Below are 14,120 nucleotides of genomic sequence, written 5' to 3' on the forward strand. Positions count from 1 at the left end.
TCCCAAGCCAGGAAAGAGACACCTGCCGGTGGCAGGCAGCAATGCGGGGCCCGCGAGCCCTCGCGACACGCAGTCCAGGCCGAGGCCCGCCCGGGAGAACCGAGCAGAGCGGGCCGCGCCGGGACTGCACGCGCTTCTCCTTTGCAAGCCGGTTCTTCATTCAGCTTCCAAGGACACAACATGATCTCATCTTTGAACGCCTTTCCAAACATCTTACAACAACAGGCATAGGTTCACGTATGGGGGACCCCAAATGTCCCGCCAGCCTGGCCCCCCACGCTGACCGTTCCCGGAGCTGCTGGGCCAAGAGAACACAAGAGCGTTATATATAACACAAGAGAGTATATATATAACATATGTATATGGCCTGGTGCAGTGGCTCACCCCTGTAATCCCAGCGAACATTTCCCCATCCTCTGCTTTAGGCAATGACCCTATACTAGCGCTTGTGTCTGTGTGTGGTGTGTGTGCTTGTGCGTGTGAGAGAATGTGTGGACTTGAAAGTGACCAGCTATATTAGCAGTCACAGTGAGAGAAGCAAGCGTCAGATGAGAACACAGGAGAGGAGAGAGAGAGAAGAAAAAGGAAGGAGGGAAGGAGGGAAGGAGGGAGGGAGGGAGGGAGGAAGGAAGGAAGGAAGGAAGGAAGGAAGGAAGGAAGGAAGGAAGGAAGGAAGGAAGGAAGGAAGGAAGGAAGGAAGGAAGGAAGGAAGGAAGGAAGGAAGGAAGGAAGGAAGGAAGGAAGGAAGGAAAGGAGGGAGCGAGGGAGGGAGAGAGAAAGAAAAGGGAAGGAAAGAAAGAAAACGAAATGCAATAAGAACACCGTAAGGACAACTTCTATGAGCTGGGACCCTGGGAGCCCAGTTTGGTTGGAAAGGCAGGACTAACCTCATAATTATAATCACTGACTTTCATTGCCACCGAGTACTAGAAGAAAGAGCTCCATGAAGGCTGGAGAAGCAAAGTCTTCTGGACTTTACAGGCTAACTGGTCTAGGGGTAGTGTCTTCAAAATGGGGTCACCTGGGAGAGAGGAAAGTTTAAAGGATGGCCCAGTTCACTGAGGAAGTAAGTGTGGGGAGAGAAGATCAGACAGACTAGGGGAGGACAAAAATTCCAAAAGCATACAGGGAATTGCCAGTCAGAGAGGGAAGAAAACTAAGATAGTGCAGACTCACCGAGGCACAGAGAAGTGAGATTTCAGAAAGAACTAGTGGAGAGAGCTGGCCTTGGGCAGTGTTTTCCAAACCATTAGAGGGCCGTGAACCAATATGGTTATGAAACCAGCACTTCAAAGCATAATAGAAAATGTCAGAGAGGGCTGGGCACAGTGGCTCATGTCTGTAATCCCAGCACTTTGGGAGGCTGGAGACCAGCCTGGGCAACATAATGAGACTCTGTCTCTTTTTATGTATTTATTTATTTTGAGACATATTCTCACTCTGTTGCCCAGACTGCAGTACAATGGCATGATCTCGGCTCACTGCAACCTCTGCTGCCCAGGTTCAAGTGATTCTCCTGCCTCCGCCTACCGAGTAGCTGGGATTACAGGCACCTGCCACAGCTAATTTTTGTAGTTTTAGTACAGACCAGTTTCACCATCTTGCTCAGGCTGGTCTTGAACTCCTGACCTTGTGATCCACCCGCCTCAGCCTCCCAGAGTGCTGGGATTACAGGGGTGAGCCACCGTGCCTGGCCTTCTGTCATATATATATATATATATATATATATACACACACACACACACACACATATATACACACACACTCTCACACACACACATACATATGTATATATATGGCCGGGTGCGGTGGCTCAGCCCTGTAATCCCAGCACTTTGGGAGGCTGAGGCGGGCAGATTGCTTGAGGTCAAGAGTTCGAGATCAGCCTGGGCAACATGGAAAACCCTGTCTCTACTAAAATTACAAAAATTAGCTGGACATGGTGGCGTCTGCCTATAGTCCCAGCTACTCAGGAGGCTAAGGTAGGAGAATCACTTGAACCCGGGAGGTGGAGGTTGCAATGAGCCAAGAGTGTACCACTGCACTCCAGCCTGGGCGACACAGTGAGACCCTGTCTAAAAAACAAAACAAAACAAAAAAAGAAAATGCCAGAATGTATCTCACATAGCAAAGGTAGTTTCCAGAAACTTCTGTTTAAGATATATATTTGGAGGGGGTGCACAATATCATCTCTGTGACGTTCTTAAAAAAAAAATGCATAACCTCAGTCCAATCATGAAAAAACATCATACAAACCAAAATGGAGGGACACTTGACAAAACACCTCTTCAAAAGTGTCAAGGTCATGAAAGTCAAGGAAAGGCTGAGAAAAAGTCAGAGACTACAGGAGACTAAAGAGACAGGACAGTTGAATGTCATGCAGGGTCCTGAATAGGACCCTGGAACTGAAAAGGGGTATCAGTGGCAAGCTGGTATCTTCAGCTTCGTTGATAGTACCGTACCGATGTTGATTTCCTGATTATGACAATTGTACTACGGTTACATAAGTTGTTAATAGTAGGAGAAGCTGGATGAGGGATATATAAAAATTTCCTGGACTATTGTTGCAACTTTTCTGCAAGTCTAAAATTAGTTCAAAATAAAAAATGTGTTTTTGTATGTGTGAACAACAGGGGGCTCGTGATGTAGAATATGTTTCTTATAATGGGCTGTGGTGGAAAATGTTCACAAGCCACGTCCCTTGGGTGTGGAAGGTGTCCGAATTCGCCAGCCTGGACCAGGCGGTGAGGGTAGCTCCTGGAGCTGAGGTTCCTGGAGGGTTTGTGGGTGTAATGGGGGTGAGTGAGAAGCTGCTGGTGACAGATCATGGTCAGATGTGGTGGTAGCTGGAATTATCACGGTGTCTCGAGGCATTTCAATCCAAGCCACCTATCTGCTGTTTAACAGAGGCTGTAGATTCCAGAAGGGCGAGGAACTCTGACCCCATGAAGTCTGAGAGGTAGGCATCAGGGATCCTGAAGTTGTCGCAGTGCTATTCTGTTATAACCTCAAGCAGCCACTTGTGAGAAGTTAAATGCCAGGAAGAGAGACTTTTGGAGGATTGGCGGTGTTTGATAGTCTAGGGTTGTGTTATTGCTTTGTGTGTGTGTGTGTGTGTATGTGTGAAGGAGGAGCTAATTTCAGCCCTAAACTATAGTTTCTCTGACTCCCCAAGGCTGTAGGCAGATAAATGTCCCTCTTTCACCAGGAATCTTTCAAGCAACTTGGAGAAATAAAAGGTTTGGTGAGGCAGCTGCTTCTAATATCTATACCCCTGCTTTGAAAACATATGGAATTAGAAGAGCAGTTCTTGACTGGGGGTGACTTTGCCCCCCCAGGAGACGTTTGGCAATGTCAGGAGACATTTTCAGTTGTCACACTGGGAGAGAGTGTATGTGTGTGTATGTTACTGGCATCTAGCCGGTAGGGCCAGGGATGCTGTAAACATCCCGCCATGCACAGGACAGCCCCCTCCACCAGCACAGTGGAAAATCATTCAGCCCAAGATGCCAACAGGACTGAGAATAAGAAGCCCTGAGTTAGAGGAGATGAAAAGCCAATGTCTGTTTAGAGTCCAGAAAGTTGCCTGGGTGCTTTTCAAAAAAGAAAGGGTTTTAAGCTTCATTTCTTGGCTTGATTTCAAGTGGATAATTATAACCTTCCTACCTACAATTTACACTTTCATTTTCAGTGGGTATCTTTCTTCAGTTCATGCTTAAACAAGCCAAATGTGGCTGTGTTCTTGACAACAGGGCAATATTCCATGGCTGAGTTGGTTACAGGTCAACAGTGGGTGAAACAACTGGTCTGCAAAGTGATTTGAAGCCTTTGGGGGCTGAAAAGCACTAAAACCAGAAACCTGGGACATTATCACCATTATTAATTATCAGTGATATTACAGCACTTATTCAGCCACTCTCAGGATTCCCACAGGATTCCCATTAGTGCTAAGGTGAAAATCAGATTCCTGACCTCCAGTCCGCCACTGCCTAGAATTAATATGTTAGCTGTTAGAAGCCGGGAGCTGTCACGCTGCATGTCCCTGCTGCTCCAGTGTTTGGGAGAGGCTTTGCACTGGAACCATTGAGCTTCAAAGCAAATCTTCAACCTTCTATTCGTACTCACTGTTCCCATATATAGAACAGAGCAGCACACACTTGTCTATTGCTTCAAGGCAAGAGCCAATTCTGAAGGTATTAAATAGAGTCTTACTTCATCCAAACAAGAGAGCCCAGAGAAAGCTAAGGACAAGGTTCTGTCCCTTCCTTTACATTTTAAAGATTTTATTTATTTATTTATTTATTTATTTATTTATTTATTTATTTATTCTTTGAGACGCAGTCTCGCTTTGTCTCCCAGGCTGGAGTACAGTGGTGTGATCTCGGCTCACTGCAACCCCCACCTCCCAGGTTCAAGCCATTCTCCTGCCTCAGCCTCCTGTGCAGCTGGGATTACAGGTATGTGCCACCACGCCCGGTTAATTTTCCTATGTTTAGTAGAAATGGATTTTCACCATATTGGTTAAGCTGGTCTCGAACTCCTGACCTTGTGATCTGCCCACCTCATCCTCCCAAAGTGCTGGGATTACAGGCATGAGCCACCACACCTGGCCTAGATTATAATAATTTGGAGTGGCAGAATTTAAGATCAGGATCCAAGCTGCAAACTCTTAAACTGAAGGGTTATTTTAGAAGCCACACAGATCAGTTTATGAAACCTGATTTGGCTTTTTTTTTTTTTTTTTTTTTAAATAAACAGCATTTAAATGTTAAACAAGCCTGGACAGCTACAGACAGGCAACAGGCATAAAAGAAGCAGGCTTAAATTTTTTTTTTAATTTTTGGTGTGTTTGTTCATTTTCCCTAGGATTTCTGTCTTTAGAAAGATAATATCGATTTAATCTTTAGTAACCTGGAGTTTCGGCAAAGTGTGCTTTCTAGAATTTTGAATGGTAATATCTGTCGTTTCTCTGCTTGACACAGTTTTATTTAAATAGCTTTAAAATCGAGACTCCCCTGGCATGACTCTTCCGTTAAAATCCATAGAATTTCATAGTACAAGTGCTATCTTACATATGTGGACGAGGTGCCACTGACTTTCTTGATTTTTTACTAGTTGATTCGTCTGCACCCTCTCACAAGGGCCCTTAAAAACATGGCTTTTGAAGGTGTTAGCCAAAGTGAGGGGCAGAAAGTTTAGCCAAGGGACAGACTTTGTCTTTGCAAAGCAAACTGGTGTGTTCCAGACCGAGTCTGAAACCCTGGCTCTCCATGGGAATCATCGCAACAGAGTTAATATTTATTGGCTATTGAGTATGCGCCAATGAGTCCCAAATTTTCTGTGGAATGACTCATTTCAGCCTTGCCACAGCTCCTCTATTTTACAGCCAGTGAAACTGAGGCTGCAAGAGGGTTAGGTGTTTTATTTATCTAAGGTCAGGGAGCAGAAAAGACTGCGGCAATCTGAAACAAGTCATCTGTCTCTAGAGCCCTTGCTCTTGACCTTTTCCCAACAAACATGATCTAAAAAAAAAAAAAAAGCCATTGATCATATTAGCATGTGATTATTACATAGTTTGATTTTTAAGTGGTTCAAACTATCTTCACAACTGTTACCCCTTTTGCTCTGGAGGCATGATGGAACTGAAATCCTGGATGGGTCTTTTCGTAAAGATTAGATTTGGAAAAGACACACTCATAAAAACTACCTTTTCCAGTGCAACGTTCACGGAAGCCCTACTTGAGCAAACCTGGTGCCCCAGGAGATCACCTCAGTTTATTTTCCTTCTCCCCAAGATAAATGTAGGTGGTGGGGTGTTTTAGGGTTTCTTTCAGTACCGCTTTTATTTTTCTACATTTTTCCTGAATGTGATGCAATTGATACCCTTTTGAAGTTTAATTATACCTCTGGCGTCGCATTGCATGAAGCATTTTCCTCATGGCTGTGTTTCTGGAAGCTAAGTGCATGGCAGTAGCAGCATGTTTATCTTGGAGTTGAGACTTGAGAAGCAAGTTCCTCCCTTGAACACGACCTGAGATATATCACTTCCCCATCTGGGATTCCAACCTTAGGTGCATAAGGGAGCAAACGCGTCATTTTAAGAGACAGTGGGAGTGAGAAGCCATTTTCCATTAATTTAGATGAAAGCCAATGAGGTGAGGGGTAGCCATCTATCATTTCCAGGGGTTTTAGTACTAGTATCTTCCCCCAACTGCCTCCTGATTCACTGTTCTGTAAGTGTGGGGGTCAAGAATGGTTGGCAAATCACCACTTTCAACAATGTCTATTTGGCTTAAACGCGGCCCTTCTGCATCACGTTGATAATGAACAAGTCGCTAAACAGACACATCTGTGCTTAGGAGACCTGTGGCAACTTGCTGGCATGGCCCAGGGGGCCTTTTGAAGTTGGTCCTCAGCCGTCCTTTCTCGCCCGAGCACTGGCCACTCCCTACTTTGCAGCTATACCAGGCCGCCTGCACCTTTTTATTCCAGATGGGGTCGAAGGCAAGTCGTGGCTACATTTTGGAATTCCAAGGATTGGTTTCCTACTTCTTCTAGGCTGCAACTTTGAGATTTAGTGGTTCTAGGATGGATGATGTGGTCCTGGGATGATAACCAACTCATGCAGCCAAACCTTCAAGACACAAAGGAAATTCAATGTCTTCATTTAAGGCAGGAGACATTTTATTTTGCTTCACCCTCCAAATCTTTCATCCACATGGATCCCTTGTTCTGGGATGCCTTCTTTCACTTCATCTCCTGAATTATAATATTAATATATTCTTCCCTCAATATTCAGTCATCTCCCAGGAGCAGCTTTCCTCACCCACCTTCTGGATGGGACGTCTGTGCCGCACCCCATCACACCCTGGGCTTCCCTCCAATACAGCACAGACCACATGGAGGCCTCCCAGCATGGCTTTATCTACCCCTCCCACTAAACTATATTCAATCATTCTGGCTGATAGTAGGGGATCAATATATTTGTTCAATGAATAAATAATTCTTTCTGGTAGAGGAGCCTATTTGGGAAACAAGTCAAGTCAGATTACTTGGTGAATATTGAGGATCCGGAACAAGCTGAGCTGGAAATGCTCTGAATCCACATCTGAAGCCAGCTACCCTGTCACATGGTCATTATCGCTCTCCCAGTTTGTCCTACATTCTTCAAATTCTCCATATTTCAGTGCTGTGACCATCTCTGTCAGCTCTGGTGGTGTCAAAACGGCCCCCAAGTAGCTCCTAACTCATTAAACTTGGCCATGACTGCAGTGGAGAAAGGTGCTAGTCTCTTGCGTTGAAGAAGTGGGATCATGAATAGGGCTAGGCCAACTGTGTGAGGGCTTTCATTTGTAGATTTTTTCATGGCTGCCTCTGTGCCCCAACGACATTGTACGCCTGACTTTTTTTTTTTAACAAGGGTCTTACTATGTTGCCCAGGCAGTTCTCAAACTCGGGCAGTCAAATGATTCTTCTGTCTCAGCCTCTCAAGGAGCTGGGACTGCAGGCGCAGGCCACTGTGCCCAGCTGGCCTGCTTTTTAAAGGGGTGGAGGAATGCTTTTATGCTAGTGGCTGCATAGGACACAGCCATGCTGGGAGAATTTTCCACTTCGGAGACAGCGCTCCATGCAAGCAAAGGAGATGGCCTCCTTCATATGAGAGGAGAACAGAAACTGCTTAAAACGATTCCCTCACCACTCTGTGCACTGAAATTCTACCATCAAATCCAAGTACCTGCCTCGAGGGGCTTGCAGGCCTACAATCTATTAACCTCTCCTAACACATTAGCATTCATTAGTTTGTTCAAGGACAGGTCCATTTGCAGTGTGGAGGAAAGCCCCTGAAAGGTCTGTGATTGCGGAGATGAGTAGAAACCCGGGCAGCGCACGGACCTGAGCTCAGGCCACGATCCTTCTCTTGCCTGGGTTTTGGCCCGTCTTTTTGAGACCTCAGCCAAGCTCTCCAGCTGTGGAGTTTTATCCTCCAGTGTTGGACGGAGAGCACTCATTTTCTTTCTGGGCCTAAATGAAGTGTAAATACTTTAAACTGCCCTCAAAAGCCCAGTAGGTCAGGTGCTATCAGTGACTAATCATGAAGCTGATTTCCCCCAGTCCCTGCGCTCAGCACGCTCAGCACGAGGGCAGCCCTTCCCATTTCCTCCCCTGTCTCCTGCAGGAATGAATCCCTCAGACCGTCACATTCCCAGTGCATTTTCTTTTTATACCTCTGTGTGTCACTTGGGGCTGTCTGCCTTGAATTAGAGTTAGTTGTGTACCTGTGCCTGGCAGCCTCCCCACGACTTGATGATTTGAGCGTGTGAGTGACAAGGCCATCTCTTTTTCATTTTTCTATTCCTCAGAGCACGCTGCTCAGTATTTTACATTTAGGTACTCAATGTGTGGTTTGAATTGAACTGAATGCAACAACTGGGATTTAGATTTGCTGGATGAACCACTACCCCGTGTACCCTCAAAAATATATGAACCTGGGTAAGTTTCACAATTAGGCTGCAGTGGTCATCAACTGCGAGCCCATGAAAAGGGCTACACACAGCCTGAAATTTTTCTAGATAGTCTTGGATCAAAGTAGCCTGTCTTGTTCTCTGAGTATATGTACATGTTTTTTTTTTTTTTTTTTTTTTTGAGACGGACTCTCGCTCTGTGGCACAATCTTGGCTCACTGCAACTTCCACCTCCTGGGTTCAAGTGATTCTTCTGCCTCAGCCTCCCAAATAGCTGGGACTACAGGCGCCCACCACCATGCCTGGCTAATGTTTGTATTCTTAGTAGAGACAGGGTTTCACCATGTTGGCCAGGATGGTCTCCATCTCTTGACCTCATGATCTGCCCACCTTGGGCTCCCAAAGCGTTGGGATCATAGGCATGAGCCACCGCACCCAACAAATTTTACGTCAGAGGTAAGCAAGCGCTCTTTCCTGTAGCATGACAATTACATGAGGCGCTAGGTGGAGAAGTTAGGTGGTATCTTCATTTGTGGCTTTACCATTCGTATGTTTTTCCTAATGACTTTTTGGACTCTGACCTGAGGCTCTTCATTGCAGGCTCAGCCCAGGTCTGACTCGGTTGAAGCAGGAGACAAGTTTGCTGGGAAGCTGAAGGCGAACTCTCCCACATCTGATCTGCTTTTGGGTTTATGGGTTGATCAGAGTATTACTCACAGCACCTGTCAGCTGTTAATACAGACAACAATTTGATCGCATCCTAACTGCCAGCTTAACTTCTTCCAAGGAGGCCTGTGGTTTTTCCAAATGAGGGTTTTCTTTCTTTTCTAGCAACTCAAAATACCCTGTTTATTTATTTTGTTTTATTTATTTGTATTTTATTTTTACCCTGCATTCAAACTAACAAGTTATGGACCCTGTTTACTTAGAGTTATTTAGTACATGCTTTATATAAGTGTGAAATATTCTTGGCTGGGCGAGGTGGCTCATGCCTGTAATCCCAGCACTTTGGGAGGCCAAGGTGGGCAGATCACCTGAGGTCAGGAGTTTAAGACCAGCCTGGCCAACATGGTGACACCCCATCTCTACTAAAAATACAAAAAAATTAGCTGGGCGTAGTGGTGTGCACCTGTAATCCCAGCTACTTGGGAGGCTGAGGCAGGAGAATCACTTGAACCCTGGAGGCGGAGGTTGCAGTGAGCCGAGATCACGCCACTGCACTCCAGCCTGGGCAACAAGAGTGAAAACTCCGTCTCAAAAGAAAAAAAAAAGTGTGGAATATTATTTATAGTTTCTCGTAACATGCCCTATTCTATTGTACGTTGTCATAAAATCAAGGCAGAGCACATCTGAAACTTGCTGTCTCCATTTCTCCTATCATGCTTCCTGGGAACTTTTTCCTTCATGTCACATCAAGCCCAGCTCCTGTGCCACTACTCCATCTAGAATTTCCTATAACCTACTGCAAAATCTCTTTCTTAATAGGTGAGAAGGCCAGGCACGGTGGCTCATGCCTGTAATCCCAACACTTTGGGAGGCCAACGTGGGAGGATCACTTGAGCCCAGGAGTGCGAGACCAGCCTGGGCAACATAGAATCTGTCTCTTTTCCATTGAGGCCATCAGTTCCTATCCTCTAAAGAGAAGGCAAGCCCATTCTCCAGCCCAGGACAGAAGATTGCAGTGATGGATTCACTCATTCTACAAATATTGATTGAATGTCTTCTCTGCAGGGCACGATTGCAGGTGCCAGGGATACAAGAGTGACTGAGAGAGAGGGGGCCCTCCCCTCGTGCAGCCTCACTCCAGAGGGGTAAGTCACCTCCAAGAGGCCAAACCCTGGGGCCTGGTGGGGTTGGGAGAGTGGGGGTAGTAGGGCATTACCTTGGTGGGGCTGGGAGAGTGGGAACAGTGGGGCATTACCCACATGGCTGCAATGACCAAAGGCCCTTCTCTCCTGGCCACTAAGGACTAATTAATTTAGCAGCAGATGCTTCGGAAACAAGAGTTGAACCTTTGTTGGGAGATATGGGTGTGATCTTTTTCTTAGAAACCTCGTAAGTTGGCACCAAGGAGTTCTCCCCCTCCAGCCCTGTTTCGGATCCTGCACCAAGAGAAGCCTTTGTGTAGAGGCCACTTCGCTGCTGTCAGCATGACTGAAAACACAGCAGAGCGACTCTGGAGTGATCACTCTGTGAACTTTGATCAAAACATTGCACAGTTCCAGCCTGAGCGCCAACACCTTCGCCTTCCCTGTTTCTCCACAGTCAGCCTTGGAGGACACTCCAGAGACTTTGGCAGGTGCTGCCCCAAAAGCCAGCGTGTCCAAAGTACCAGAGGGTCAAGGGACAGTTGTGGGCAACCTTCCAAAGGACAGCATGCCAATACTGCTTATGTGCCTCGTGAGAGAGAGGTGTGGGGCCTCCCCTGCTTTGACAGGGCCTAACGTGTGTCTGTGAACAGAGAGCAAAAGCATGCCCTGAAATTGGCAGAGCCTCTGCTATCCTGAGTCAGTGCTGGCCAGGAGGTCGGGAAGGGGGAGACTGATAGAAAGGATGCAGCCTGCATATTCTTAGTGAAATCTTGGCTGGATTTTGACAGACATTCAATGGTTCCTCTTCTTTCTAGACCTGTAGCCCACACCAAAGGAAAAGGAAGATGGTGAGTTGAAACAGAAGTCAGAAACGCAGGCAAGATATGTCTGCTGGCTAAGGATGGTATTTTATAAAAGCAGCATTGCCTCAGAGAAGGTCCTTGACATTCACGTCTAATGAGCAATTCAGATATCAGAATTTAGTCCCCCAAAAGTGGCCCCATGGCCATCCCTAACCCTGACCTATGCATTGGAAGGAGGGACACAGTTCATGCTAGAGGAAGTGACAGCACAGTCTCTGACCCCAAAACTTAGGATGATTAGGATGAGGGTATACTGTTTTTTTTTTTTTTTTTTTTTTTTTGAGATGGAGTCTCACTCTGTCACCCAGGCTGGAGTGCAGTGGCGCGATCTCGGTTCACTGCAACCTCTGCCTCCTGGGTTCAAGTTCTCCTGCCTCAGCTGTGCACCACCACACACAGCTTTTTTTTTTTTTTTTTTTTTTTTTTTAGGAGAGATGGGGTTTCACCATATTGGCCAGGCTGGTCTCGGACTTCTGACCTCAGGTGATCCATCTGCCTTGGTCTCTGAAAGTGCTGGGATTATAGGCGTGAGCCACCATGCCCGGATGTATACCATATTTTGAACTAAATTTCTCCCAGCCTATCTCAACAACACTTGCCATAGTTCCTTATTTTCCTGAGAGAGATAGTAACCGCCATCTTCCCTCTGTAGAAGGAGAGTCTAAGGTAGAAACAAGGTACCGTGTCCAGCATCAGCAAGTCTTTAGAAAATTAAATAATTAAAATTTATGTCTTTTTCGGGCTCACCTCTTACAAAGACCTGAGCCACCAGGAGTGTTAGAATGGCACAGCCTCAGCTGGACATGGTGGCTCATGTCTATAATCCCAGCACTTTGGGAGTCTCAGGTGGGATTGCTTGAGTCCAGGAGTTTCAGATCAGCCCGGGCAAGATGGTGAGACCCATCTCTGCAAATCATCTTTTATTTTTTTTGCCAAGTGTGATGGCATGCACTTGTAGCCCTAGCTTCTCGGGGAGAGGCTGAGGTGGGTGGATTCCTTGAGCCCGGGAGTTCGAGGTGACAGTGAGCTGTGATTTCACCGCTGCACTCCAGCCTGAGCTACAGAGGGAGACCCCATCTCTAGAAAAAACAAATGGCACAGCCTCTATGGAAAGCAGTATGGTGGGTCCTCAAAAAAATGAAACAGAATTACCAAATATCCACCAATCCTACTTCTGGATATTTATCCAAAATAATTGAAAGCATGACTTCTCTTGAAAGGAAATAATTGAAAGGAACTCACGCAGATAATTGTATGCCCAGGTTCACAGCAGCATCCTTCACAATGGCCAAAAGGTAGATGCAACCCAAGTGTCCATGGATGGGTGAATAGATAAAATGTGGTTTACATACAATAGAATATTATCCAGCCTTAAGAAAAAAAGGATATTCTGACACATGCTTCAACATGGATGAACCTTTAACACATTATGTTAAGTGAAATAAGTCAGTCATATAAGGAAAAATACTATGTGACTCTACTTATATGAGGTGTCTAGAGACAACAGCGGAACGGTGGTTACCAGGGAGTAGGGGAGTGGAAAATGGAGAGTTAATGTTTAATTGGTCCTAGGCTTAGTACCTGGGTGACTAAATAATCTGTACAACAAACCCCCGTGACATGAGTTGGCCTGGATAACAAACCTGCACATGTACCCTTGAACCTAAAATAAAAGTTAAAAAAAAAAAAAGAAAGAGAGAAAAGTGCCCTTTGCGGTTCCACACAGAGGCCCCAGCCTTGGGCTGAGAGAACTCACTGGTTTGATGGTTATTGGACCGCTCATTATAGATAACCAAAGCTATTGTTCCTCCCTGGTCTTGCCTCTGTAATTGAGTCATCACCCTTAGAGGCAGAAGAAAGCAAATTACAGCAGGGCTTCTTCAGCATTGGGGTGGGGGGATTAAAACATGCATGGTAAAGATGTCACCTTCTTGGTCGTGGAAAAGCCCTCTTGGGGCAAATCTGCATATATTTGCATATATATGTGCACACATACCTCCCAACCTGAAGGGGACATCCAGCTCTTCCCACCTACAAAAGGACTTTTGACGTCTCTTTTACAGGGTATGTGGAGAATAAAAATTTAACTCTTAATGTTGTAGAACTCTAAGGAGAAAAAAATCACAAAGTGAACATGCCATTTAAATTTTAAATTTAAAAAATGTCATTTTTAGTGTAAATTCTTTATAGGTAGATAACAGCATATCTTGAAGACTTTTTAGGAAGGGAGAAGGGGAAATAGTAAAAGGTAACGTCAATCCTAAATCTTCATTTGAAAAGGAGACTGGATCTGTTTTCTTCTCTGTGTGCTGGGCAGTAGTTCTACCTTACTGTACCAAAGGGACTAACAGGGTTTGGAGAATCTGGGCTTCATCTTTTTCCAGGATCAACAGCCATTTTCCAGGGGGAAAATGGACTTTCACTTTGGAAAATATAAAATCATGTTTGTTTTACCTTAGGAAACAACCTGAGTCTCTGGAAGACGATGCTCTACGCCGCGTTGTGTAACCCGCCCGGGGAATCACGTTGCACAGACAAGTCCCACCGGATTTTACTGCAATATAAGCTTGATCTTCTTATTCAAATACAAGTAACAACCACAGCCGGCTCCAAGTCACGTGTCGAGGTCACATGGCACTCAGAGGCAGAAGTCGACTGGTAATCATTAGCCAATGCTTACTACCAGGGAGAAAATCCCAGCTTTAAAGACACGAACTCAGTTTTTAGAAAACAAACAGGACTGCAAGAGAAGGCATTTGATGTGGGGGTAGGGTGTCATTCTTGTTAAGTGCTTTCCAAGCAAAGGAAAAGAGCCAACACACATTCCCTCCTTTCGCTCTTCTCCCAGAACTTTCCAAACTTGCCCAGCGTAGCCGCCTTTTCCAAACCTGGAGGAGCCCTGGGCTGCAGCATCCCCAGCTCAGGCCTGGGAGCGAGAGGGAGGGGCAGGCTGACTTGGCTGTGGGTCCTAGCCCTTGGGAAAT

The 14,120-nt window shown here is 45.8% G+C and overlaps 1 long non-coding RNA gene across 1 annotated transcript; it reads left to right on the top strand.

The window, feature by feature from the left end:
* The first annotated feature begins 4,380 nt into the window (after positions 1 to 4,380).
* LOC139359139 (uncharacterized) lies at positions 4,381 to 13,726 on the top strand. The gene is made up of 3 exons (XR_011614924.1): positions 4,381 to 4,457; positions 10,194 to 10,273; positions 13,596 to 13,726. It is a non-coding gene; the product is annotated as an uncharacterized lncRNA (long non-coding RNA).
* The last annotated feature ends 394 nt before the right edge of the window (positions 13,727 to 14,120 follow it).

Source organism: Macaca nemestrina, chromosome 16, assembly GCF_043159975.1.
Source record: "Macaca nemestrina isolate mMacNem1 chromosome 16, mMacNem.hap1, whole genome shotgun sequence".
In the NCBI taxonomy this organism is placed as follows: Eukaryota; Metazoa; Chordata; class Mammalia; order Primates; family Cercopithecidae; genus Macaca; species Macaca nemestrina.